The sequence below is a fragment of the Thamnophis elegans genome, chromosome 5 (assembly GCF_009769535.1).
Source record: "Thamnophis elegans isolate rThaEle1 chromosome 5, rThaEle1.pri, whole genome shotgun sequence".
NCBI lineage: Eukaryota > Metazoa > Chordata > Lepidosauria > Squamata > Colubridae > Thamnophis > Thamnophis elegans.
Window position 1 is genome coordinate 46,930,956 of NC_045545.1, and position 24,485 is coordinate 46,955,440.

Here is a 24,485-nt window from a genome sequence, read left to right on the forward strand (position 1 = left end):
CATTTGTCGTATGTTGAGAAAACTGTTAGCAATTAACTACCTGTAACAATTTTACACATAGTATGAAGAAATCAACTGTATAGCATTTACATAAAGTGGTTGAAATCAGTGTATCAAATAGACTTTTATTCTGACATTACTGTTGATTAACTGCAGTAAGGCAATTAAATGTAGTCTCTGACCAAATTTCTTATTGAAACTAGGCATATTGGTCTTAAAGGTTTATTAACCAAAAATTGAATTTCCAGATTTTTTACAATTTCCAAGCGTTATTTTTGGCATTATCATCCATCATAAATGTTACATAATTCATAGCTTTCTTCCCACTTGTTTTTCCAATTACCCTATCAAGTTCAGCAAGATTCACAATAATTTGGAATATAAATTGTCCTAGCTCCCCCAAGTGGCAATACTAATTTTTCAAAAATATTTGAAATAATGTTTTAAACAAATCATTTTTACTATTAATCAACATTACATGTCAACTCTCCCTAGAAGCTAGAGGCAGGGTGGCTGGAGACAGAGATGGAAATAGTTACAAAATAAACTTCAATCAAAGCATTACTTGTTTCTATTTTGAACCACTGAAATAAAAATTTCTGCAATAATCTACTGTAAATATTTAAAGGATCAGGGGTGAGGAGACTTGTGGAACTAAAATACTTCAATATCTTCATCTGTTGATGAAGCAATTTAATATACAACACTTTGATATTCTTCTAGTACTGTGTAAGATCAGTAATTTACTAAATAAAAGTCCAGCATATTCTAACAAGAGTAGCAGTTACAGGGAGAAAATTGTGTATCAAAGATTAAAAATACTAAAAAGAAAATAAAAAATACTACAATACTAAAAATACTACAATTTACTGCTAAGTTATAGATATTCATAACTGGAGAACAAAACAAATTACCCAAATTACCCAAAGCAAATTAACCAACAAGAAATAGGACTTACTCAACAGGTCTAAAAATACCTCTTAGTTTAATTTTATTAACAGAATGAAGTTTTTCAATCCTCTCCCCCTTCTGTTCCAATGATTGGCTCTCAAGATATTCAAGAAGCTGCATTGGAAGACAATACATAATAGCTAATCCATTTTCAATTTATATAACACAATTTGTGTGGAAAGTAGTTTCTCTATTCTTTATACTACATGCTGAAAAACACTATATGAAGACTTCATGGGTCCCATGTTTCTTAAATATATCTTACTTTTAACTTTCATTCTTAATTCACATTTACAAAATTATATGCAAAATACTGCCATGTAGAGAAAAAAAATTCTTGGATAGTAAATGCTGAATCTCTGCTGTACGTGTTGGTAAGTATATTAAGCAATTAATATGCACATTTGACAAATTTAAAACGCAAGCAGTATGTGAAGTGTTGAAACTAGTGGTGGGTTTCAACATTTTTTAGAACCTCTTCTGTAGGTCTAGCCTGCTTTGTGGGAGTGGCTTGTCAGCCATGTGACCGGGTGGGAGTGGCTTGCCAGCCATGTGAGCGAGTGGGAGTGGCTTGGCAGTCATGTGACTGGGTGGGCATGGCCAACTTGTAAAATGTGGTGAAACTCACTTAACAACGCTCTTGCTTAGCACCAAAATGTTAGCTCAGAAACTCTGGCATTTGAAGCACGCAAGTTTTAAAGCTGTCAAGTTACAAGAGCCTTGCACCCCTAACCCTTAAGAAAAAAAGGGGTGAACACCAGGGGTGTTCAAACCTGACAGCTTTAAGACTTGTGGACTTCAACTCCCAGAATTCCCCCTCTCGCTCTTCATCTTGATGATGTGCAGACAGACGGGGGGAGGGAGCTGGAACCGGTTCTAAATGGCACTGTAGATTTGTAGAACCTCTTCTATAGAAGAGGTTAGAACTGGCAGGAACCCACTCCTGGTTGAAACATCTTATTTTTATTATAATTCTATACTCATTAGTGTAAATTGATCAACAATGTAACAAATTGACTAACTCAGCTGGGAATGAATGAGAAAATGTAAAAGTTTTATACTTAAATATAACATAAATTTGGGGTCTTATCTTTATTACCATGTAATATTCCTGTTCTTAGCTTGCCATGCTTATCAATATTTTCTTGCATTAAGTAATTGACATAAGGATGGAAGTAAACATTGTTACTTTTTTAAAATTTGCCACCTTTATATATAACTTTCTCTTTGATCTATGAGTCTATAGATTAAACAGTTTAATAAAACTATTTTTAACCATTTGTCTGAACAACACAAAATTAACATGCAAAATTGAACTATATACTATTTAAAAATTCCTATAATATTCTCTACTGTAAATATTAACAAATTTCTATCAAAACTAGCAAAAAATGTACAAATTGGCCTTTAAACATTTACTGCTGATTAACTCATAAAACATTTTGCTCGGTTTCGGTCGGACTTGGACTCCACCCCTGCAGCTCCAGCCGAGGCACAGGAGGATCAATTTGAACAACTCTGGGTTGAGTTTCAAGACGTTACCCCCGGGGATGTGGACAAGGCCATGAGGGCTGTAAGTACCTCCACCTGTGTACTGGATCCGTGTCCCTCATGGTTAGTTACTAACTGCAGTGAGGTGACACGAGGCTGGATCCAGGCGGTTGTCACCGCCTCACTTCGGGAGGGGAACTTCCCCGCCGCACTGAAAGCGGCGGTGGTGAGACCCCTCCTGAAGAAGCCATCTTTGGATCCAGCTATCCTTAATAATTATCGTCCAGTCTCCAACCTCCCCTTTCTGGGGAAGGTTGTTGAGAAGGTGGTGGCCTTCCAGCTCCAGCGGTCCTTGGAGGAAGCAAACTATCTAGACCCCTTCCAGTCAGGCTTCAGACCCGGTTACAGCACAGAAACCGCTTTGGTCGCATTGACCGATGATCTCTGGAGGGCCAGAGATGGAGGACATTCCTCCATCCTGGTTCTCCTCGACCTCTCAGCGGCTTTCGATACCATCGACCATGGTATCCTTCTGCGACGACTGCGGGAGGTGGGAGTGGGAGGCGCCGTGTTGCGGTGGTTCTCCTCCTACCTCTCGGACAGGTCGCAGTCGGTGTTAGTGGGGGGGCAGAGATCGTCCCCTAGGCCCCTAACTTATGGGGTGCCTCAGGGCTCGGTCTTATCCCCCCTACTATTCAACATCTACATGAAACCGCTGGGTGAGATCATTCGCAGGCACGGGATTAGATACCATCAATATGCGGACGATACTCAACTGTATCTGTCCGCCCCGTGCCAACTCAATGAAGCGGCAGACGTGATGAACCGCGGCCTCGAAGCTGTTATGGACTGGATGAGGGTTAACAAGCTCGTGCTCAACCCAGAAAAGACCGAGTGGCTGTTGTGTTTCCCTCCCAGAGATTCGACCAATATTCCATCACTCAGGCTGGGGGGTCAAATTCTACACCCCTCAGAGAGGGTTCGCAACTTGGGAGTCCTCCTGGACTCACAGCTATCGTTTGACCACCATTTAATGGCTGTGACCAGGGGGGCATTCGCCCAGGTTCGCCTGGTGCGCCAGTTGCGACCCTACCTGAATCGGGAGGCTCTCACAACAGTCACCCGGGCCCTTGTGACCTCTAGGCTGGAATACTGCAACGTGCTCTACATGGGGCTGCCCTTGAAGAGCATCCGGCGACTTCAGCTAGTACAGAATGCGGCCGCGCGAGTGATTGTGGGTGCACCTCGGTTCACCCGCATAACACCTATCCTCCGCGAGCTGCGCTGGCTACCTGTCGATCTCCGGATGCGCTTCAAGGTGCTATTAGTCACCCATAAAGCCCTACATGGCAGTGGATCTGGATACTTGAGAGACCGCCTTCTGCCAATTACATCCCTGCGACCAATAAGATCACATAGATTAGGCCTCCTCCGTATACCATCGGCCAGCCAGTGTCGGCTGGCAACTACAAGGAGGAGGGCCTTCTCAGTAGTAGCCCCGACCCTTTGGAACGAGCTCCCCGTAGAGATCCGCACCCTCGCCACCGTCCAGGCCTTCCGCACAGCCTTGAAGAACTGGCTCGCCCGTCAGGCCTGGGGACAAGGATAATTCCCCTCCCGAATGATGAATGTATGTTGTTTATTATTTTATTATATGTCTTATCTTAATGTCTGTATCTCCCCTTCCCCTATTTTATGTGAGCCGCCCTGAGTCCCCTCAGGGAAAAGGGCGGCCTACAAATATTAATAAATCTCTAAATCTCTAAATCTCTAAATTTTATTACACAGAATACTGATATTCATTGCCATTTGCTTTATGATGGTCCTATTGACATCATTTTCAGAGATTTATTAGTGAGCCACCAAATCGGAACCTTGAAGGGTTCTTGTTTAGGCACTCAATTATATGACTTCTTTTATGTCAATAACCAAAGAGGCTTTGAAAACCGTGCATTTATAAAAATCAATTGGCCTGCTATTAGCAAATTCTAAAAGTCAGATTTTCTACATTTTACAGAGCCAAAAATTAACTTAAAAATCATTAAGTAAATAAAAGGTAGGGGGTTAACTCCCCTTGAAATTAAATAATTCGATAATCAAAACCAATTATAGAAATTTTATTTTATAAACACCATTATTATTTAAAGCAATACTAGAATGCTTAAATTTTCACAGCTACTACCTTAAAAAGGACACCAAACTCAGTCAGATGTACGCTTTTATGAAACTGGTCAAATATTTGTATCAGTTGCAGTCTGTCTGAGATTATAAAGAAACTATAAACCTGAGTAAGTGCAAGACTCTTTCCACAGCTCTTGGTACTGCACAGAGCAATAGAGGTATATTACATTATCCATTTAATTCTACAGCGATTTGAGAAATATTTATTGTTTGAAGGGTGAAGAGGTCATAGCAGAGATGGGTTGGCTGCTGGTTTGGCCCGGATCGCCAGGACACACGCAAACATGGGAGTGCACCCAAACTGGTAGTAAAAAGATTAGCAACCACCTCTGGGTCAAACCCATATTGCATTTTATTCCTTCTGCAATAATAATTGCCTTATAGTTAATCCATAAACAGAAATAGAGGTGACAGTGAGATAATTCTTACTAGACATGGGACTTACAATAAAACAAACATCATATCAAAAATTAAAAATGCTACCAACGGAAGACCTGTACAATTGCATGGAAAGACAAGGGAATACTCAAAAGACTACAGAAAGATCCATTTTCTAGCTTGCAGAATAAAATGCAAACCATTTTTTAAATTAAAAAATTATGGTGGATGAGTACTGTAGACTTAGATATCAACATCTATGAGTAGTAATAGAATTGTACTCTAGGTAAAATTCTGCCCTGGAATCTGATACAGTTCCATTATATGATCCAGGAGACTCTCCATTTGAAATACTGTATTGTAGGAAATAAGACACCACTGGAACAACTTATAAGGTTCATTTTTGTAGAAAATCCTGTTCTATAAAAAATTATTCTTGACTTGTACTGAACATGTGTTCATGACAATGTGCAACATCATTGGAAAGTTTTTTAGCTGTCTTATTCATAAACAAAAGTTCCAGACTAAGGTTAAACTTGTAGATTCCATGAAATAAAACAATTAAGAATAAATTTCATCTTCACTTATGCCAGAGGATGGTTCATACTAGAGCAAATGTCTGCCTGGACTATAGGGTTATAAGAATAATTTTCCTTCTACAATAAGCCTGCTTGAGTCATTACTATTTTTTAAAAATGAAAAAGTTATATTCATCAAACCTAATGAACTGTTCCACACATCACCCTATGTCATAATTCACAGTGGTTAATTAACATTTAGCATGCTATGTTAACCTACTATTATAGTTTATTAAATAAACAATGGTTAAACAAAACATGGTTTAGGATGATGTCCAATACAGATCAGTGCTTTTTGAATGACACTAGCCATCCAAATTAAGGTTTCTTAAACTTTTCTAAAGAACAATTGTGAAGTTTACTAGTACCAAACATCCTTTTCTTAATACTTTTTCATTAATTTCATTATATTGGGAGAAATTTTCAATTTTTCTCATTCTAGTCTTTGTCATATGAATACTGGTGAATACTGACAACACCAATACCAAAAATAATTTATTAAACTTGTTTGACAGAAATATTTACATTTATTCTCTTCTACTAAATTGAGACTTAAAGATCAAAAGAGAGCCAAATCATGTTTTTTTGCTGTAATTAAAACATTAAAAGCACCAAATCCAAAATAATAAACCTTTTCTATTTTTTTACAATGGAATCTAAAGGCACTTTGAAGAGTCCAAATATATTCAAGTAAAAGCACTTATAATGTGAGATTTTATTTCATGAAACAAACTTTGGCCCCTGTTATTCTTCAAGATGATACAACTAGTACAAGAGACATTGTTCCTTGTCCCATATTAACTGAAATATTTTAAGGAAAAATATTCCATAATACAAATAATTAAATGTATAGGAATTAGGGAGAGAAACAAAGAAAATTGGCACTGGGAGGGATTCTGGGGAGAATGCTTAAAAAGATGTGTTAAGCTTGGTAATGAGACAGCACCTAAATAAACACAGTATTAAGTCTCACCAGCCAAACTATCAGCAACTATCTAGACAGGGATTTAGAAAACCATAAATCAGATACAGTACACCTTGTCCCACTTGAAGCTAAGAGAGGGCAAAAGAGGAGATCAAAGGCACTATAATTACAGCTAAGTACAATTAGATGTCAGATTCATGCAAGATAAGCAGCAAAATAAATAAATAAATAAAGCTATGGCCTTTTTATCTAGACTTTCAACTATATTCTGCTATCCACTTCTGAACTTTTACTACATGGGAAGAACTACATTGAGTTATAGTTTCTCTTTTATTCCATCTGAGAAGATAGATGGGATTCTACTCAATATTTTTTTGCATTGCTCAGGTAGAAGAATAATGGCTATTATAACATGCAGAGTGAGATAAGAGTGATGTTTGTAGGTTTGCATAAAACTTAAATCTCTTTGATACAATTAATATTACGAGTTCTCCTGTAGCTTGCTAAACAGAATGAACATAAATAATTTATACAACTTTTCCTGTATATAATGCCTTAAGCAGAAAGCAAACCCAATGAAATGTCTACAAACCAAATTTTAAAATAAACTGCATGAAAATATTTTTCAAATTTTAAACACTTTGACTAATTTGTGAAAATCCTATTGCTCTAAACTGCAGTCCTTATTAATACAGTACTATTCAAAAGAGGAAGTTTAATATAAAGTTTAATGGAAGATAACTGAAAGCACTTATTCTTACAACCTTAAGTTTTCCTTCATACTCTGGGTTTTTACAGCTGTCTTTCCTATGTAGGCATTCTTGAAAAGTGTTACTATGCAACATGAAAACTATAAGGAAGCTGTGCTTAAAGGGGTTTCAGTCCTCCCAAATAGATTTTTCACTCAAAATTCTTCATCACCAATTTCTAACTTTCAGCTGGTTCTACTAATGAACATTTAATTTTGCAAAACAAAAGTGCTCTTTAAGTGCAATTATAACCCCTGTGAAGGCTACGGAAAAAACTACTGGTATTTTAAATAAACCTAAAATATATATTTTATCAAAGAATCCATTTTTGTATAGTGATTAAGACACTGGAATAGAAATTGGGACATTATTATGGATTCTAGTTTTCCCTTAGGCATGAAAGCAGGCTGTGGATAAGTCATTTTTTTCTCACCCCAACTCATCTCACAGGTTGTTTGTTGTGTTGGGGAAAATAGGTGGGGGAAGGAACATTACGTACGCTCACTAGAATTGTAGAATATAAAGGCAACATATAAATCTAATAAATAATTTTACTTTTAATGCTACTTTTTGACAAATAAATATTTTATGACAGTGCATTCACCAATGAATTAGATGGGAGGGAAATAAAAGTATCTGGTTGCTAAAGTTTATTACAGACATGTTATTTTTAACCAATGTAATTAGTTGTAACATAATTGTTCATGGCCCAGAGTGACTGTGTTGAGAGGGATGGCCATATGCATCTAAACAAACAAACCTAGTATACATTTGTTTTCATGGTTCAAGCATAAATTTGACAGCAGTTTCTCATGCGCAGCCCTATTTAAAATAAATAGGAACCACTAAAAGGACAACTATGTTTTCATCCTAATTTTGTAGGGCTTCTCCTTGCTAATAAATTCAGTGGATCTTGCATAGAAAACTTTTTGATCATGGGGTCCATTATTTTGTTCTTTTACATATCAAGACATTTGTAGGCAGGTTCTGACAAATGCTTTTTTTAAAGCATATAAGCTTGGGACAATACTCTCTCTTTCTCTCCCTCCTCTCTCTTTCTATCTGAACAAAGATTTTCATTGGTTTTTGTCAATTGAGACCAAAATTTATAGGATTAAATGGGCCTTGCCCATTTAAAATACCTTTGGCTTACTGACTATAATTATATGCTTGGCTGTTTAGAATGAAAATGATAAATCTGCCCAAACTGTTGTCCAGACTTCATTCTCAATCTGTAAAAGCAAGCACACAAACCAACCAACCCCAAAAGGTACAAAGGTAAGAGTCCACCAGGTAAATTGAAAATTCTGAGAACTTGGGGACACATCTCTTTAGCAGAGAGTGGCTCAAAAGAAAAATAGCTCACTGTCTCTATGAAGTCTTTCCTCTGGTCTTTATGGTTAACTTCGGTTGGCAGTCTAGTTCCAAACCAGCCATCTCCCAAGGCTGTGATTGAAGGAAACAAAAGGAGGCTCTCTTCCCCACCCTAACCAAATTCCAAATTATCCTTCCACAATTAGAGAAAGGGGAGAGTGGCGACAAAAAAACTTCCTTCCTTCCTTCCTTCCTTCCTTCCTCTTGTTGTGTGCTAGTAACATTTACTGCTACGATTGTAGTTTATAAAATGGACCATACACGAAATCTAGGCTGCAAATGCAAGGTGTGTCAACATCCCCAGAAGCCGTAATTGCTCCGGGGTGGTGCTGGGAGCAAACCGGCTCTTCCTTCGCGCCTTTCTCCCTCTCTCTTTCAATCTCTCTATCTCTCCCCGCCCGTCCTATAGACCAGACGCAGCATTTGCAATCGTCCTTAGGCCGGCTTCCATGTCAAAGTGATGGTGAGGGGCGTGTTATTTCTCGTTTTCTTTTCGTGTTTAACCACAAACGTTCCTTTTAAAACCAGACCCGTTCCATTCAGCATCTTGCAAAGGAACAGAAAGCTCGTTGGCCCCAGGAAAGCGGACCTGGAAAAGCAGAGGCGGCGGGGCGGAGGGGAGGAAGGTTGGGGGGAATGAGTGGCGGCTGTTGCGAGGATGAGAGAGAGAGCAAGTCGCCACCACACAGCAAGCGACCCACAGCCTGGACTGCTGAGATTTCCCTGCAGGAAAGAGAATGAAAGAGGCCTCTCCAGTGGGGCTGAGGGGGAAAGATAGGGGGCCGGAGGGAGGGTGGCTGCAAAGCCCCCCCCCCCCCAACGCCCCGCACGCCGACTGATGAGGTTGTGGAGTCACCCCGGCCAAGAAGCCTCTCCGCTTTTCTGAGGAGACGAGGCACACAAGCAGGGCGCCTTTTTTTCTCTCTCTTCACAAAGCCAAGACGCCCCCAACCCGAGAGCCAATGCCGGGTACCTGCCCTTGCCGCCGTCCGCTCCGACTCCGCCGCCGCCGCCGCCGCTGCCTTACCCAACCGGGAATGACACGAGCTACCGGCGCTGGCCGCGAGTCCCCCTTCGCGAAAAGCCCGCCTTCCCGTGCCTTACTGGCCCTGGCGCTTGCCCGTCAGGAGCCAGGGCACCTAGAGCGCTTTCTCATTGGCCACGTCTTCCTTCCCGTATGTAAATAACGCCTCCTTTTCCAATCGACAATTAGCCGCCCGAGGGGGAGTCCGAAGTCTCGAGTTCCCAGTCCGCCCACCCCACCCCCCGTCCGCCGTGCCCTCCCTTGCTTCTGCGAAAATATTTTTTTTAAAGGGTTGATCGATTGAGCCAGACAGAGTAAAATCCCAAGCATTGCGTCTCTTCCCCCACACCCAGATGAACTCCACTACTTAGCTCAACTGGCAATAGCGTCTCTACCCCCCCCCCCCCCGCATGCGATCTTCAGGGATGCCCTGGACGGGCAACATCTTTCATTGAGTGCTGTACAAATCCCACAGGAGGCTGTGTTCTGATTCTTTTGTTACTGCTTATTTTCCCCCGTTGTGGTGTTCTTCTTCCAGTTGAAGTACTTTAACCTGAGGGTAGGTGGGCAGACCCTACCAATTAAAGCAACGTAGCGTAAACGGGATTTTACGCAAACCGTATTCTGAAGTTTATTTAAAAGGCAGGTAGAGGGCAGGCTGTGGGGACAAATTCCCGCCAAAGATCACAGGCGACTGTTTTGGCCGGGGTGTAATTTGATCTTGTATGTACTTAGAAGTATCCCAACTCGACCCAGGTATAACTTTCTCGGCACCCTCTCGTGATAAAAAAAAAGGAGAGGTGTTTTCCAACGCTCTGGGTTGGAAGGTAAGAGGACCTGGCAAAATCATCTTGCAAAAACGTCCCCCCCCCCCAATAGTTCGATGTTGTTGTTTTTTCCCAACATGTGGGCTTTCTATTTTACCAAGTCGTACGATTATGATAGAAGATGATCCCGTTCCTAAGAATTCTTAAGTTAAAATCCGTGGCTAGGAAGATGATCGTATTTAAATCAGCGCCTGCGGAGAAACGCTGCTCGAGTAAAATCTACCCCCGGGCGAATTTGCTACAGGTTCATTCAACTTGGAATATTGAATAAATCCTGCTTGAAACCTACAGTTTAAAATAATGCTTTCTTCTCTAGCTGTATACCTGGCTCACGCACCCATAGATGGAGCCATCACGTTTGGGTTTTTTTCCTTACTACCAGTCCACCACTGATCGTGCATGTTTTTGTTTTTCTGAAAACGTCCGTAATGTTATGAAATCTCGACCCTTTCTGCTGGCCAAGATTCTTTCGCAGGAGACCATTTTATTCAATCCAGTCTCGTTTTCTTTCCTTCTCCCCCTCCCTCCCACTCCAACATTTGTGATCAGCAGCTCGGAAAAAAAAAGAGAAGAGATCAACAACAGTGGCTCTGCTGGGAAAGAGGCTCCGATGGAACTAAGCTAATCAATGATCTAGGATGCAGGAGGTTATTTGTCAGTGGCTCTAGAAAGTTGGGCTGGAATGTGTAGGAATAGCTGAGGATTATTATGGAAGCTGGCTTTTGAAAACCTAGGTATCTTATTCACCAGTACTCAGAAATAAAGGTGAAAAATTGCCCACTTCCCAAGAAAGTGAAGGTAAGCATTAAGACAAGGCGTAATTTCATCATGGTCTGATCACTCAGCAAAAAACCTCTCCAAAAAAACCCACCTCTCTGCCATCAACTCACCTCTATGTCTCTGCATTATGTTTTTAATTGCATTTCAACGTTTATTCATTTCGCAGGCAATAACAAGGGAGGAGGACAGAGTTAATGCTATGGAATCTTTATTTTCTTTAACTTTGTGAGTTGAAGATAAGAACTGGCAGCATACTCTGAACAACATCTTTATGTTTTGTGCGTGTGGTCAGGTCTGTAAGGGGGGGACTTAATTATATGTTCAAGATAACCCATACTACAGAATATTGTTTGAAAAATAATTCCTCAAATATTTAAAAAAGAATGACAGGATAATTATAGAGATGGAAAATTTCTACTTTTATTCTTAAATATAAAAAGGGTGTTGCCTAATCTAATGTGTGTGTGGGAGAGGGTAATTTGTGGCTTTATCTACTGAGGAATAAGAATAAATAATTTCTTTTAAAATTAGGTGATGCCTTCATCTTTCCCCAATCTGATGCTCTTCATGCTTTTGGATTACAACTAATACTGATAGGAGTTGCACTCTGTGCCTCTGGTGATTATATATATTTATAGGCTCTTTCTTGGAAAAAAGAAAGTGAGAGAAAAATAAGAATGCATGTAACATACTCAGATAAAGAGGAAGGAATTACTCAGAAGCTTGCCATACTCCACAATGGCTTTATCATGTCATCTGCCACTTGTATTTTTGTTAATAATAGATCTTATAAAATAAAGGAGCACATTAATAATTAACACGTATTGTCCAATGTATCAGGATAACCTTTTTAATTTAGTCAAGGATTTGTAATAGATGAGTCTAACTGCCTACAAGCCAACTATTGCAGTCTTTTTTCAGACTGACTATTCTATGATCTATTTAGTTGAGCCCAGAAAAGTCATATTAAGAGAAGACTGGTTCCAATCAGTGGGTTAAGTTAGTCATAACTGAAGTCCCATTAATTTAACTGGGTATATGGTAAGTATGTCTAAACATAAATTCACTGTATTTTTCTCACCTCTTAGCAACCAGAGATAATGAAACTAGCTTTCAGTTTGTATGACTATAGTACTGTCCTAATGTTCAGGAACATGAGGGTTTCATTAGCACTTGCTAAGTTTGTAATGTCTGCTATACAGCATAAAATGTTCATATGCACAGTTTTTGCCAGAACAGTTTGCAGCAGGGGTATCAAACTCAGTTTCATTGAGGGCCACATCAGGACCTTTACCCTGGAGGGCCAGGTGGGTGGGGGGGGGGTGTGGGTCGCCATGGTGTGGGTGGCCATGGTAGGCGTGATACGGAATCGCACCTCCACAGACATGGTTTTATAAACTTATAAAAATAGGGAGGTGTACATTTCTGGGATTTTTTTTTAATACTTACTTTATCTGCTTGATCACCTTATGAGAGAGAGAGAAGATGAAGAAACCGACTCCATAGGAAGACTAGAACTATAAATTATTGACATAGGCTAGTAGCAGAATCTTGTAAGCCTGAAAGGTAAAATATTTTACTTTTCCTCCCTTTTATAACCTTCTGAGTCAAGGACAGCTTCCTGCAATACTCCGGGCCCCCCGCTTTGGGCCTGGAAGTCCTCCTGGATGACTCCAGAGACCAAAAGTGGTTGCGGGGGAGTGCACATGCCCTGCCCGTGCCCTATTTTTACTAGCAGAGGCACTGTGGGCCGATCCTTTGCTATTTCCAGACCAGCCCCACGAGCCAGATCTAAGCACACCACGGGCCAGGTCCAGCCCACAGGCCTTGAGTTTGACACCCCTGGTTTACAGGGCCATTTACTATTGCTGGTTAAAAACTTGAACTGGATATGTAGCAGTGGTGGGATTCAGCCAGTTCGCACCTATTCGGGAGAACCGATTAGTAACTTTCCAAGCAGTTCAGAGAACCGGTTGTTGGAAGAAATCTCATTTTGTTTTTTTCCATTTTACAGGGCTAATCCTGTAAGGAAGGCAGGAAGGAAACATTCTGGTGTTGTTTCTAGCCTAATGTTTATTGCCCTGCTTACAGAAACTGCCTCTCCGGTTAACCCTTATTACATTGCAACAGCTAAGGCGAAGCGCCCATCGACATGAGTGACGTCAAGTTGCCACGCCCATTCAGTCACATGACCACCGAGCCATTCCTATCCAGCTGGTCATTAGGGCAGAGAACCAATTGTTAAATTATTTGAATAGCACCACTGATATGTAGTGTAATAATGGATGATTGTTTTGCTATCACTCAATTTGTTTCAGTATGCTGAAGCTGAAAATCAGCTTTCTAAATTCTGCACAGACATACTGAAACTATATTTATAGCATATCATTTTGCTTTAACCAGTATCTATCAGGTTTATGGATCTATTATTTAGTTGATACCAGATGCAAAAGGAGCTAAGAGAAGGAACAGAAATCAGATTTTTCCTAAAGACTGTGTGGATGGTCTGGGATGTCATGTTTAGCTACTGGATTGAATTGAATTCCAGGCATTTCAACCAGTATCCGAAAAATTACATTGTTTACTTTCAAGAAGCACCTCTTAAATCTTCTATAACCAAAAGCCTCCCGAGGTGCATTGGGACTGTAACTCCCAGATTCCCAATACTAAGAGTTGCAAGAGCCACTTTTGTGGAGTATGCCAGATTTGAGAGACAATAATTCATGCTAAAAAGAGGCAAGCAATGTCCATTTAAATTGGGAAGGTACTGTCTTTTGAGTTATCCAACGATTTTCACTGCAGAAATGTAATTTGTTTCCCTTTTCTAACGCTTTGCGCATGTGCAGATCTTTTTAGATGCAAATGCGAACACGCGCGGAACGTGCATAACCGGCAAAAAAAAATTGCGTATCAAACTGGCAGTAATGCCGGTAGCAACCCACCCCTGGGTAGCATGCTAGAAATTATGAAGCACTGAGTAGCTATCTTTTATTTATTTTTTAATCTCTCCTTTATTATTTTTATAAATAACTCAAGGCTGTGACCAGACCTAATCCTCCTGGGTTCCTCACAAAACAGCTCTGTGAAGTGAGTTGGCTCAGTTATTAGCCAGGCTTTTTTTGGGTAGTTTTATTGGTCCACTTTTGCTTTTCAAGGATATTTAATCCAGGCTTGTTGACCTTGTGGGGGTCAACAAGCCCCTCTAATGTGTTTCCATTAGAAACATATCAATAAACAAAAAAAAGGACAACTTGCAGTGTAACAGTGTAGCTTGGAGTTCTAGGCAAGAGTTAATCCGGAAACACATATCTTTCGGCTTTCAAGGACTGTGTCAAGACACTGGGTGGGCTATTTCTTAATTCCTAACCTTGGATTTGATGTTCTAAGTGCCTCAGTAGTAATTTCTTCTACTTCATGGTGTTCAGGAGCAGAAAACACAGTCATATTGTATAATATTGACCTTAGGACAGAATATGAATAACATGAAACAGGATTGCATACATTTGAATCTCTAATCTAAAATGCTATCACTAACAGCAGAATTGCAAAATGACAACAATCATTTCCTCAGAAGCAACTTAACTGTCACAACTAAGTTATGTTAGCATTTTTAATTAAACTATCTTACCGTCATTCCCAAATTATATTCCTGGTCAGTCATTACTAGGAAAAACCTCATTCACACGTACTGTATGTTAAGTGTATGTGGCGGGGGGCATTTAAGACCAGTATCTTATCACTTTCTTTTTTGTAACACCAAACTGAATTTGATGATATTATGACCCATTCACCCTATTTGGTGAAAATAATTCGGAGTTTTTCACAGTCATGTTTTGATTTTATTGCTGTGAAGAAGTTGATATTATTTGCAAATTTTAGTACTGATGCTTAACTCTAGCTCAGACATCAAGAAGCTGAAAGATATGGATATATTTTATGATGCAGATACGGAGTCAAAATATTGATTCCTGGAGAAGGAAGCACTTTTCACATCTCTTCAATATGAAAATTGTCCACTTCTGCTCTTTTTTTTCTGTTCTTTAACCAGTTGCTAATCTATGAGGGTATTACTCTCTTCAGTAAAGGGCTTCATTAGAGGCTTAAATGTTTCAACAGAAGAGAATATCTATAGCTCAGCATTGCACTTTGGAATTCTTGATGCTCTCTGACTTTCATTTTTGCTTGCAGACATTTCATTATCCAACTAGGTAACATCATCAGTGCAAATCAAAAGATGTCAGATGGATCAATGCTATTAGTATGCTACATTTTCTCCCACTGTTTCTCTTCCTGCCAAAATTTCTTTCCATCTTCTGCTCCAGTTCTATTAACAGCTTTCCTGGAAATATTCCTCTTGTTTTCCTTTTTTCCTATCTTTAGCACTGTCTTTGTCCTTTCTCTTTAGATCTTCTGATGTACTTCATCTATAACCGTTGGTTCTCTTTTCCTATCCCTTTGCTATTATCTTCTTAGATACCCCTAGCCTTACATATACACAAAACCATGGTTTTATTTATAGTAATATATTGTACATAATTAAATATTTATTCATATTTATTTTGTTACTGTACATTATTGTCTAGGTTCCATAAATTCCTTGACCAGTATCCCTGGTTAAGAGCGTATTCTGTATTTCCTTCTGGCTTGCTTTATTGGCAATAATCCAATACTCTGGGTCTAGTATTTCTTGAGAGTTCAGCACACATAAAAACAGAAATCTATAGTTGCTTATTGGGGTTGCTGTAAATTGTTTCATTTGTGACTAAATCTCTTCATGGTACAATTTAAAAACAATAATGAATAAGAGGTACACAAAGTGAAATAAGAAAGACAACTTTCTTTTGCACACATTAAAAATACAGTTATTTTGTTAAAGAAATAGTAGAGCAGAAACAAGTCACCTGAGGGTAGAACAAGAAGCAATGGGTGGAAACTAATCAAGGAGAGAAGCAACTTAGAACTGAGGAAATATTTCCTGACAGTTAGAACAATTAATCAGTGGAACAGCTTGCCTTCAGAAATTGTGAATGCCCCAACACTGGAAGTCTTTAAGAAGATGTTGGATAGCCATTTGTCTGAAACGGTATAGGGTTTCCTGCCTAGGCAGGGGGTTGGACTAGAAGACCTCCAAGGTCCCTTCCAACTCTGCTATTGTATTGAAACAAATCACTTGGTTAGTATAAATTTGTGCTTTTTGCTTTCAAGTCTGTGAAGTTACGTCTCAGAATATTAATTGACCACATCGCTTCTGATGAGATAAATTACCTGTTTGTTTGCTTCTTGCTTAACTGTTGATTTTTCTCTGTCTCACTTTTTCTCTTACACATCTCCCTATCAGATTCATTTCTAGACAGATAAACAGACACAAAAAGCTGCCCCCCCCCCTGCAAATCAAGCTGTCAACCACTGGCATCTTCTTCATAAAAATGACTAAAAGTGTTACAAAGACTCTATAGGCATTCTTAGTGGGTGGCAAAACCATATATGGCATGCACAGAATTTAAGATAATGCAGACTCAAATAAATATTCAGACCTGTGATGCCATTAATATTATAGCTGGCATCCAACTGTGTGTTGACATACTTATGCAGAAGTCTCCTTTAAGACTCTATTACAAGGAGTCAACAAGTATAGGGAAGTCCCTGTTTGTGATGCAAGTATGCCTTCACACAAATACTTGTCCCAGACACAACACACACTCATAAACACACTTGTTATCAGGCATTCCAGTGGAAATCTGCCTCATTTTATCGGAACAATGACTTGTAAAACAATGATTTCTAAAATCTTGATGAATAATAAACATGTATTATAACTACATAAATCTCCCATCTTCCACCCAATTCAATGCTCTATATATGTCCAAAGGGAGCATCCTAGTTCCTATGGCAATCTGTGGAAACAGGAAACAATTACAGGAAACATAAAAAGGATCAGTCAATTAGTGAGGGGCTACCACGGGTTATATATCCGGTAAAGCAAGAACACCCCTGACTAGGGCCCCTTACTCTTGTTTCCTTCAATAGTAAATATACAAAACTGTCTAGTTAATTTTGTGGATGAATCATTACTGCAGACACAGAGGCAACGGTTTGCAGAGTGTCATTTATTTCAGAGAACTGGAATACTAATTTTGTGACATAGCCAATATAGATCTTTTTGATAATTGTATCTTTGCTGTCATTAAATGTTCGTTGTTGTTTAAAATTATTATGTGTCTTAATTTTTAATTTAATCATGTAAAATGATTGGGAACAGAAAGTTCAAGAATAAGTATATATTAATGTTGGCAAATTTCTTTCTCTTCTCTTTTTTTAATCAATCTATTCAAATGTTCTCATTTTCAGTGCTTTGGTTTTATTTTGTATCCTCTTAGCACTTTCTCATCCTTTCTCAGATGAGCTCTTGATATTGTTAGAGGAAGAGAGAGAGAGAGAGCAGGTCTAATGATAATATTGAAATATACTTTATGTAATTATAACAGATCTAATCAGTGAATCCTAAAATCAAATTTTCATTTTTTTATCTTTCTGAAGCAAGAAGTCCAAATATGGTCTCCAGATAGAAATGAAGCTAGATAGATTTTTGTCTTTTATCAAAATATCAGTTTTGCCATCTCTGCCAATTTCATTAATTTCAGAATCCACTCTTCAGTGGGAATTTGTTTTCATCTCTGTGCATATAAAAATATTGCCATCATTGTCATATATAGAAAATAGAATCCCATGCTTTCATTCAATCTGCTTCTTTGTGATAAGCTTTTGGTTTGAATTTCACATTCATTTTTAATATTTTCTGAATCAAACAACATATCTGATCCCAATGCTACTTGGCAGTCTTACATGTACACCAAAGATGATAAAAAGTACTGTCAAATTGATTATATTTTCAACACTTGAATGATATTATATACAGTTTGACATTTTTTCAGAAGACAGAAGATGTGTCATTTTACGAAAAGTATATTTCATATTATAGGTAATTAAAATTTCATTTATTAATCCACATTTTTCCATTGATTGAGCGTAGTATTATATCCAATTCTTTTGCGCATTTAATCATATACTCATTAATATATTCATCCTTATGGTTCATTTTCAACAATAATTTATATTTGTTGGCAATGAGATGGTTTCCATTAGTATATAAGTTTCTTTTAAAGTCTGTTTCTTCATCTGCAAAAAAAAATCTTTTTGTCCAGTGTAAATCTTTCTGGCAATTGTACATAGGCAGCCTAATGAAAAATATAACCTCCTTTCCAACTTTTGTTTTTAATCTAGGTTCTCTTTTAGTGAAGATCAGTGGATCAGGATAAGTCAACCAAGTTTGTAACCAAATTATCATATCTCTTCTGAAAAAAAGCTTCCTGGGGTGGCAGCCATAAAGGGATTTTAGGAGACAATCGTGCTTTCAATTTATTCCAAACCAGCCAATACCCCAGCATTGCCCAGGTATTCATTTATAGGGGGGAACTGTCCGGACCAAACATAATTTCTGATGTTGGATTTTTCCCCCTTAACAGAGGGAGCCCCCTTGTGGAGTACTGTAAAGCCATTACCATCACAACTCCACTGTGCTGTACAGTAGAAGCCATTTTACAGCAATACGGTAGAAGCCATTTTAAGGCATAACAGGCTGTATCTTAACAGAACACACACCCCAAGGGGTTTCAGGGGTGTCTTACCCCCACAATATTTTTTTCCAGAGAGTAAGTCATCTGTATACCAAGTTTGGCTGAAATTTCTCAAAGCAATCCAGAGTTATGTTGAAACATACACACACACACACACACACACACACACACACATACATACATACATATATAGACACCATACATACACACACACACACACACACACACAGACAGACAGACACACAAACATATATATATATATATATATATATATATATATATATATATATATATATATATATATATATATATATATATATATAAGCTACAGAGCTCGACTCCTTATCAGCCAAGCCAGGGTGAAAGGTATATATTTAAAGTCACAACCCCTGGTATGCCCAAATATGGGAGGAAGATCACTACTTCTAATATATATATATATATACTTAAAGTCACAACCCCTGGTATGCCCAAGTATGGGAGGAAGGTCACACTTCCACTCTCTGTCATTAGGCTCGTCACAAGAGACCATCCAGACAGAAACCCAATATTTTTTACTGTTGCCTTTTTTGTTACATTTGTTATATTTATGCTGATAAATAAATAAAGGGAGACTAGTATACCTCCCACCCTGGCTGGCTGATAAAGGAGTCGTTCTCTGTAGCTCAAATGGTTAACTCCCTGCCTGGGAGGCAATAGAGCACAGGTTCGATTCCCCAAAAAACTTGGGTATGGCTAGCTGATGAGAGCTAAATAGCTTGAAATAGATCTATACTAGTCTCCCTTTATTTATTTATCAGCATAAATATAACAAATATATATATATATATATATATATATATATAGGGAGGGAGGGAGAGAGAGAGAGAGAGAGAGAGAGAGAGAAGATTCTTAGTCCCAACACAGAGAGTTATTCCATTTTAAAGATACCAGTGTCTGCAACAGATATGCTGCTAATATCTTCCTTATGAATTTTTTTTGAGAGAGTAGTATTTATTTGACTGGGTTATCCATATCTAGCAAACCATAATAATGGAAGTAAAGGTGTAATCATTTTTTATATTCCCAATTAATGCTTCTTCATCCAACATTACAACATTCAGTCCTTAGTATGGTAGTTTTCTTTAATTCTAATCTTATATGTCTCGTCCTTGACATCTTCTGGAAGGCAACAATTTTATATCTATTGTTTATATGGTGTCTAACGTACCATTGCCACTAAAGAAATGTTTCTTCCTATAAACAGGATGTTATGTGCAAGGCTCGTGAAGTGTGTTGTACGAAGAGAACAAAACAATGTATTGGGAAACAACATGTTAAGGGGTTGCAATGGAAGTGCACTTGTACTTAAGAACATATAAGGTGATTAGGACATGGAGATAAGACTGAGACTTTCCTATACAAATTGTTTTAACTAATAATATGTGCATTTGTGTGGCAATGCCAGATAATTTCATTATCCAGGCAGAGAGTCAACAGACTGAACTCCCACACTAGTATGAAATAAACACACCTCCCCCCCCCCCCCGCTTTTAAACTTTTGTGCCTGTTGTGATTTTTTTCTCCTTGTCATCCAGATTGCTCCTAGGTCTTCAAGACAAATTTGTATACCCATTTTGCATTCTCACATCTTTCCAAATTCCTCTTTGCTGGTATCAATTTAAAAGTAAATAAGATGTTCATCTAGATTAAAATGATGTGCATAAGTTGAATGCCAAGACTTTCTCTGTTGAGGCAGCCACAATATCCTTAACTTACCCTATTGTTGCCTGTGTATTGCACCAACACATATATTATGTAAGATCACTCTGTTCTGACATCTTGTTAATACTTACGCTAAAACAGTTGAGTGGTGATCAAAATACATGCCTCAGAATTGTTGTCTTCCACCTCCAGCTGAATAGGGAGCAGATGCAAAAGTGAAGCAATCATTACTCAAAATCTAATTAAATGTACTGTGGGCAGGCTTGGGTAACCTCCCACTCAGCCAATGCAGTTTCTATCCTCCTGATATTTTCCCCCTTTAGAGGTTTCAGGTTGTGTCAATCACAATATAACAATCTTCATAAGTCAACCTTGGTCAGACTGCTCAGATGTTTTATCTCTGGTGACAGAATGAATCAAGGAACTTTCCAGCTAATAAAGATTCACAAGAACTCACTTCATCCCATTTAGTCAATGCTAGCAGCATAAGATCTTAATTGATATAATGTATAGGCACTAATTTTGCTATAGAAGGTAGACCCATTTGTCCCAGCACTTATAGGCTACTGGGGTCTAGATGGATTAAGCTCAACCCTGAGAAAACTGAGTGACATGGAGTTCATTGTTTCTTTGTGTACCTCAGACTTTTTATTTTAAATACTTCATGGGGTGATACTTCCCAGGTACAATTGGTGCATAATAAGGGTATCTTCCTAGATTCACAGATCCTGCTTGAAGAGCAAGTGGCAGCTGTGGCCAGGAACATCTTTGCACAGATCTGTTTGTGCACCAACTGTCCCCCCTTTCCTGAATCGGAAGTCCCTTCTTATGATCAGCAATGCCTTAGTTAAGCCACTTTAATCAGTGGATATTGCAATGGGCTGCATCTAAATACCAGTGTCTGCTTTGATACAATCACGTAGCATCTCTCCTATTCAAGTTGTACTAATTACCAGTGACTTCCTAGTGTACTGCATGGTTCTGTAGGTGCATCGCCTATGAAGCCCCTTGCGGCAAGGGTCATGACCTTGAGAAGGAAGTGGCAGAGGCATTATAGCTACTCAGCTCTGGGAAAGAAGAAAGCATAAAAGAATGCCCTCCCCCCCCCCCTGAACTTTTATTTTCTTCCATTCACTTGTGTCTAATTCTCGGAGACTATCTGGACAAGTACCTGCAATTTTCTTGGGAAGATTTTTTCAGAAGTGGCTTGCTATTGCTTCCTTCCTAACACTGAGAGGAAGTCACCCAGTTGGCTTTGGGCTTAAGATGGGACCATAATTCATGATCTCCCAATTTCTAACCTGGTGCCTTAACCACTGTACCAAACTGGCTCTCATTCCTTGACCTTGGTGTTCTTAAAAGTCACCCTATTGGGGAGAAAGAAAAGGAAGGAAGGAAAGAAAGGAAGGAAGGAAGGAAGGACTTTAATTGCTGCTCTCCTCTTGTATCACTTTCTCTGTATAGGTTTATTTGAATATTTAAATAAATATAGCTTCCCTTTAGGAAAAGACTGAAGCAGAGCAGTTTTGCATGCTCTCTATTATATATTACAATCCCTACCATCTTTTCCAAGCTGTGGACCCTCCTTTCTTTTTTCTTCTTCTTATTTCCGAGACAACCAAACTAAGCATTTTATTTTATTAGTTTTTCATATGAGATTGTTCTGTCTGTGCTTTAGCCTTTTATTACTTTTTCTTCTTCAGATTTTCCATATTCTTGTGTCATTGACTATATGACTCTTGCCTTATCATTCCATTTACATGGCTATAGGTTGTGACTGCCATTACACAAGATGGAAGATATATCTTCAGATCGTTACTGGTTGCATCAGTAGATAAGTCAATCTCTGATTACTCCCAATTACTTAAAGTAAAAGATATAGGATATAACTTCAGTTTTATTTTACAGAAGACAATGTGAAGGCACATACTATATAGACGGGGGTAGGAGTGGGAATAACAATCTAATAATAATAACAATAATAATAATAATATGGATGCAGCGAGATTCAAGGAATAAGTCTAATTTGATTAATTGAATAGGAATTCAGGTTTTTTATAAAGTGAATTATTCATTTGCATTTGGTCAACAAACTATCTATGGTGAAGGTTTTACCTTTAAATGGCTTTCTATTTGTTCCCGATTAATATACATAGTCATAACAGCATGACACTATTTTGGTCACCAAAGCTTTTCCAGAATTGCTGCGAAGACTTTAGTTAAAAAATGGTGTTTCATTATCTACCTTTCAGTATTCAGGTACCATGACTGAACCCAGCGGTAGCGTTACCATGGTTATTTCATGACTATGTGGCTCCAGAACATTTAGAGCTGATTAAAATGCTCAGGAAAGGCACGTAATCCATTTCTCATGAGACTGTACCATTTCACGATACACATGGAGATTTAGTCAGCATCAGTGCTTCACCCCATGAAAGACTTCTCTCTCCAAGTGCAATGCTAGCATTCTTCAAAAGGTCATAGGCAGTTAAATGTTTGCAACTACTCTCAGAACACATCTGCCCTACAGTTTTGAAAGGACCAGAAAAACATTTGGTGCATATTACGTTCAGTAAGTGGTATCATGAGGACAGTATGATGTAGTTCTTCACCTGACTGTTCCCATGTGTTTGTTATGCATTTGGAAAACTTTACTAGCAAACCTTTGTCTAGACAATTTCCATCTAAGCAGGCAATGAGCAGGCAAAAGATTGTGATGCTGGATTGCTTTGGGGGAAATTCAGGCAGGGGGTAAGGGGAAAAAAGGACATCATGCCATTAATTAGGGGATAATATTTTCCATGTTTTGTTTCAGTTATCTACTTATCTTGCATAGCTTTGTGCAGAATGGCATGAAGCGGTCATAGTTGTTTAAAAAGACAATTCTAAACATTTTTATCAATGTTTTTATCAGCAAATTCAGTTTTGAAAGTTAACAGTTTCCATCAAAATAAAGAGGCTACATTTACATAGATTAAAGTGCAGGTTTTAAAAAAAGAAATTTGTACTAATATAGTTTCTCACCTCTACAAAGTGACGTGTCAAAATATCCATCTTGCATTATATGCATACAATTCAGTTTCTTCTATAAATTATGTACACCAACACACAGTTCCAATAAAGGGACGAAGAAAATATCTCTTAGGCTCTTCTTTAATGGAAATTATTACTTAAAAGAATCATATTTAATCAGTTTTTATATCTTGATACTGGAGCCTTAAATTATTAATACTTGAGCCTTTGCTTGATCTCCAACGCTTAGAAAGGAACCAGAAATGATGGGGTCCTTCACAATATGGGTACATAATTCTAGCGATGATAACAACACACAATGACTACTCCTTACTTTTGATTGAATGGGACCTAAGGCATTTGAGTATTGATGATCATACTCCAGATAGTATCTATCCTGAAAAATCGAAGAGGTGAAAGTGAGCTTTCTGAAGCATTTTTTTCTATATGTTAACTCTGAAGGGGAAAAAAAGAAAATAAGCTACGAAGATTTTTTTTCCTACCAAAGCATTCAGTCGCCATGTATATGAGAAAACAGTGTATCTGACTGGTGACATAGGCTTACATTTCATAGCTTCATCAGTACTTTTCCAAAATAGAGCTATAAGTAGGAATAGAAAATTTCAGTTATGCCAGTTATAAAACATTTATGACTGAATGTGGAAGCCAAGGTGTGCAAATATTGAAATTGCTAATGATTTGAAGGATAGCTGATCAGGAAATGTTTCTATTTCCAATTTTTAAAATGGGCAACTATGTTATGTTATTTTCATTGCAAAAGCTCCTAACTGTTACAACTAGAGTGCCCATTCTGCAGAAGTCATTACAGGTAATACTCAACGTGTAACAGTTCACTTAGTGACTGTTCACAATTACA

General features: G+C 38.4%; 2 protein-coding genes across 4 annotated transcripts in view; one reads left to right on the forward strand and one right to left on the reverse strand.

Moving 5' to 3' along the window:
- FKBP5 (FKBP prolyl isomerase 5) overlaps window positions 1-9,703 on the reverse strand; it is a 48,806-nt gene extending 39,103 nt beyond the window's left edge. The window contains exon 1 of one of the 2 annotated variants that reach the window (XM_032218363.1): window positions 9,601-9,703. The gene's annotated coding sequence lies outside the window, so the exon portion shown is untranslated. The remainder of the gene's footprint in view (window positions 1-9,600) is intronic. The other variant, XM_032218364.1, reaches the window with a different exon arrangement.
- A 633-nt stretch (window positions 9,704-10,336) lies between these two features.
- Window positions 10,337-24,485, forward strand: part of LOC116509713 (LHFPL tetraspan subfamily member 5 protein) — an 89,075-nt gene continuing 74,926 nt past the window's right edge. The window contains exon 1 of one of the 2 annotated variants that reach the window (XR_004255525.1): window positions 10,337-11,276. The gene's annotated coding sequence lies outside the window, so the exon portion shown is untranslated. The remainder of the gene's footprint in view (window positions 11,277-24,485) is intronic. The other variant, XM_032218984.1, reaches the window with a different exon arrangement.